The sequence below is a fragment of the Haemaphysalis longicornis genome, unplaced genomic scaffold (assembly GCF_048455015.1).
Source record: "Haemaphysalis longicornis isolate Haplotype H1 unplaced genomic scaffold, Haemaphysalis longicornis Haplotype H1 scaffold_9, whole genome shotgun sequence".
Classification (NCBI taxonomy): domain Eukaryota; kingdom Metazoa; phylum Arthropoda; class Arachnida; order Ixodida; family Ixodidae; genus Haemaphysalis; species Haemaphysalis longicornis.
Window position 1 is genome coordinate 50,193,823 of NW_027526460.1, and position 5,332 is coordinate 50,199,154.

Below are 5,332 nucleotides of genomic sequence, written 5' to 3' on the forward strand. Positions count from 1 at the left end.
TTCCCCCCTGCCGTACCTCCGTTCTATGGGGCTGAGCGCCTTTGGCATTTCGTCCACACCGAAGTTCTTCCGTGGAGGCACCGTAACCACCTTCCCTACCGCTCTTCATATTGCTCTCCATATATGCCGCACCTGCGGTGTTTTATATAAATAGACACCCAGCACCATTGAATGTGTCATTGGGCCGTAAACTCACTTGCCCCTTTCCCTGACGAAGAGCCCTGGGCGAGGGCGCTGGACAGCTCGGACAATGTGGTCCAGGAAACCATCATTAAGACACCTGCTCTGGTCACGTCAGGCTTCACCTGTCGGTTCCCTCGCTCCAATTCTAGCCTTGCTGGGCTTCACCTAAAGCTAACGCGACTACTACTCGCCTCTTCCACCTACTACGCAACGACGCACATCTGATGTAACTAATTCCGCCACAGACAAGACGATGACACCCTGCAATAGCGTTTGAACACGAACCAGCCGTCATACGATACCCCGATGCACCGTACTTTAGAATACAGCTGTTACAATAGGACGAGCAGCTTTCGGTCGTGGTCATCACGTAACGAACTAAAAGACACGATATCCGGCTGTTCTGTGATGAGCGGAACATTGGTGTTGCTACAACGAAAAAAAAATGACAAGGCTGTCTCACGAGTCTTTTGACAACGTCGCCTTGCGGAATAAATCAACAGAGCGGCTGAGTACTCGTATTTTATTTTGCAACTATGCTTCTCATGAAGAGTCGTAACTGCGCCAACATACTCGGACTGAGGAATAGAAACACGCAGGACACAAACCAGCGCTGACTACCAACTGTTTGTTTTTCGAGCGTACAAGCAAATTTACACGGAAAAAAAACACAAAATTTCTAAGACAAGATAGGACACGGATGAAACAAGAAAACACTAACCATCAACAAGTTTTTGATTACAGGAACAAGGCCAAGAATTAGATGGTACCAGCAACGCACCGCATGCTCTCAACCAAGTTCCCCGACAGAAAAGCAAGAATTGTGTGGACGCCTGCACATTCCTCCACGGAGGGCAATGAATTTTCCCACTAAAAGGCCCGCGAACTTGCCAACAGGCCTCGGAGGATGTGGCGAAGCCTATACCTCTTGTAACTTACCACGGAATACCACAACAGGCTTAGTCGACGGACTTTCTCTCTACCTCAGCCAAACCTCACGAAATCTCAAGAGACAACACTTAGACTCCTAAAAACCAACACCTTCTTGAATCAGATTAGGCTGCACCGGATGTCCCCTACCCAATATCCAGGCGAATGAAAATACTACCACTCAGACACATTATCCTAGAGTGTAGAAAAAACAAGCATTCCCCACCCCTTCCCCGCATCCCAAATCCTCAAGAGCAGTGGGAGACACTGCTGTCCACACTCCTGCCCCTGTCTCTCCGACCAGCTCGTGCTCACCGAGAGGGCAGCCGGTGCTAAGGCAGCTCATGGATTCTCGTGAAGAGGGAACCACTCTTGTAATACCATAAATGGTCTGATAATAAACGTCTCTCTCTCTCTCTCTCTCTCTCTCTCTCTCTCTCTCTCTCTCTCTCTCTCTCTCTCTCTCTCTCTCTCTCTCTCTCTCTCTCTCTCTCTCTCAAATAGTGACAAGGATGATGTGCTTATGCATTTGTCATTCACATTATTAATAGAATTGGTTTCAGTTTCCCTCTCTGGGTTTATGCTGAAGCTCGCCTAAAGAACTTTTCTTTTTCCAGTAGTGTTTTGCAGCCGATTCTTTGATAATGGTCACTTACGGGACGGCCTATAATGCTGCGTACTGCAAGTCCGTGCTCTCTTAAGCGCTATTAACCGATAGCTGCTCTCTTAAGAAACAAAGATCCTTAACCGAGCTTCAGATAAAACCGAGAGAGATAATAGAAGCTTGTTACATTACAAAGCGAATGACAAATGCTTAAGTACACCTTAATTGTCACTCTTTGATGATCCATTATTAAGTCGGGTTACTGTAATCAAAAACTTGTTTGATGGTTAGTGTTTTTTTTTTTTGCCTTCTGTACTTTCTTATATTTGAAATTTTGTTGTGTTGCTTTTGGTGCAAATTTACTTCCACGCCCGAAGCATCAACAGTTGGTAGTCAGCGCCCGTTTGTGCCCCACGTGTTTCTATTCCTCCGTCCCGTTTTGTTCGCGCTGTAACGACTTTTCTTGAACACGAACCGAGCAACTCGCACCAGCGTCCGGCTATGCTTCTCAATACAACGTATGTGCGCGAGGGGTGAGGCGCTGCAAAAGAGCGGCGATTAAAACAGACCTGGGATTGAAAGATTTAGCAAGGAGTTTAGAGCCTTCCGCTAAACGATACAGTTGTGCCGGGCATATATACAAACACGTTTATTTCACGCGCTTAAATATTTACGGGAACCCAATGACCGCTTTCGAGCAACCCTACAAAATTACCAGTGGCCAACTCAGACTCACTCCCTAGCACCTCCTTTCCGTTGCACTCAGATTACTGACTCCCAAAGTGGCCAACATCGTCAAAGATCCGCCGACGAATTGGCACAAAGGGAAGCACAAGATACCACACCGGTAATCTCACGGCCTGTACCACGAAAAGCGTTCTCCGCAGGTAATAGGGGCTACTAGAAGCATCCAGCAAGTTAATTCCATGCCATGATGTTAAAACATTGGAGTACTTACCATGCATACGATTAGAATAGCCTGCAAGCACTTCGGATTCATGGATGCTGGTCGTGGCGGTCGTGCTATGACAAAATGGCGCTGCCTCGTGTGCCGAATTCGTCTTCCTCGAGCGTTTCCATGCGCTACACTGCGCGATGCCGATTGAGACGCGACCTAGCGATCACACGAAATATCGCTCTGAGTAAAGCCGGAACAATTATACACGCAAAAAACAAAATTCAGTGCTGTGCAGAGAAAATTAACGAAAACAGGGACAGCGAAAACCTCGGCCCCTTGGGGCGATGAAAATTCAAAACGGCTATGCTCAACAATTATTCGCGATGCCAGGTTTGTGGCGTATAGTTTGGCATCAATTTGCAAAGCAACCAAGATGGTTGCTTTGAGGAACTGCAACCAATACTTAGGTCCGCGGCATCCGCGGCGCAACTTTCCCTTAACGTTTAATCCTCCTCTTTGTCCAGTTGAGATTTGATTTCGTTGCAGGACACAACAGTGGTATTTCGTAAGGGAGGAGTGAATTATATCGCTAGCCGTAATTCTCTCTGTATTTATGAAACGCTGAATAATTTGGAACGGATTCAAAAATAGGAGCAGAGATGGCGCCAAAATCATCATTCGGTAGGAGGAGGCGATGTCATAGAAGATGAGATTATAGATGGTATGATATTTTCATCGGCATAGAAAGTTTTCCCAGTGAGCGCGAGGTTGTGAAAGACACAACTCTTGCGCAAGAGGGCTGTTGGAGAGAGGCCATCACGTTTGTACTGCGCTCAACAACAGATGCAGGCAAGTTTGTTCGTGGCTTCAAGTTCCACCGCGAATGAAAGCGGTCTGCAAAGACGTTTCGTCGCCGATGAATGAATGACGGGCCAATCAGTGGGTATACAAATTGCCCGAAATGACCACTTTGGGTGGAACAGAGAAGGAAATCTCGTCATTACTATTGTGTTCTTTTTCTCGCGTTGTGTGCTCGCCCGTGCTTCACTTATACTACTGACTGTTTGTTTGTCACAGCGTACCTGAGCACACGGTCATCATCATCATTATTTTCTTCTTCACTATCATCCGCATCACCTTCTTCTTCTTCTTCTTCTTCTTCTTCTTCTTCTTCTTCTTCTTCTTCTTCTTCTTCTTCTTCTTCTCTTCTTCTCTTCTTCTTCTTCTTCTTCTTCTTCTTCTTCTCCTCCTCCTCCTCCTCCTCCTTCTTCTTCTTCTTCTTCTTCTTCTTCTTCTTCTTCAGAATCATGATCATTTATTGTTTCCTTGGAGGCGAGGGGGGGCGGGGGCAAGCTCAAAAAATTGCTCGGGGTATTTAACTCTGCTCACGTGCTTTGAAAGCGAAAGCCTAGGGTTGTTTATTACAAATTCTTTTTCTTCGCTTTTGTTCCTTTCCCTTTCAGCGCGAATTACTTCAACCACCTACTATTCTGCTAAAACGTGTATGCATCTGTTTCTTCGATTTCTTTTCTTCGCCGTACGGCGCGATTTACGTCGGAAAGCAGAGTAGCAGTCTGGCACACGCCGCAGCTTTTCTAGAAGCAGCTAGGCTGTACGTGCGCGGTTGGTGCACACCTGTTCTACTCCGGTGCCATCACGTTCACGCGTCATGCGTCGCACATTCATTCACAACTCTCCAGTTTTGGAATTAATATTTTTGTGAATTTTGTGAGGCGGGCACATTGCCCCTCATAGCTTCCGACTCCTGGCCAATGCCCCAAATGAGCAAGTAACCCGAATAAAGGAACCGCAAATACAACATCTTTTGTTCTAGGCTCGCAGAGTGCGAACATAGAACAGTTAATGGAGAACTGGGATGCTACTGTGCATAGGCTCGCAGAGTGCGAACATAGAACAGTTAATGGAGAACTGGGATGCTACTGTGCAGACCAGTGTTTCATAGTTACCACTCTGGAATTGCAATGAATCCTGGATCATTCCACCTTTTTGAGATCACGGAGTGGAACAGAAATGGAATGGGAAAGAGAGAGAGAGAGAGAGTAAATGTTTATTGAAAAAGGAGAAGAGGTCGGCCTGAGAAATTGATCTTGGGCCTGCTACTTCCCTCTGGGGGGAGGGTACTGGGGACAGAAAGAGAAAGGAATGAATATGGAAGGTATGGGGAATGACAATGAAAGCAACAAATGAACTATGTACAAGCAGTAAACCAGTAAACGTCTCACGTACAACGGGGCGCTGAATCAGATGACAACAGTTCACTTTTAAACACATGACTATCATCCATGAAAAAAAAAAAAACTGCTCAGACATTATTTCGCAGTCTGTTCAATTTTGTCACAACCTAGAGGCGAGAATCCAAAGAGGAGTCACAAAGAAATGTTAGCAGGGCTTTAACGTCTAGGCTTTGGTTCCTGTTGTCAGCCCACGTGCCCAAAATCTTTTGTTCGGACAGAGGGCGAGTGTCCAAGCGTAGTAAAGCTGTCTCAAGGTATGTAATTAAGCGCCTTATGCCCACAGTGTGTCCAGTGCGTTGCTTTACCCCCTTACATCTTTTTTTCGTTCATGTAAGTAATTTTTATTGCACAGAAAAAGTGTTTTATAGCTCACGGTGTCTCCCGCGTACGCACTAAAGTGGGCGCGAGAAGGAACATAGATTCCGGAAGGCATTCGTCGGAGTTCGACAAGAAAAAAATGTT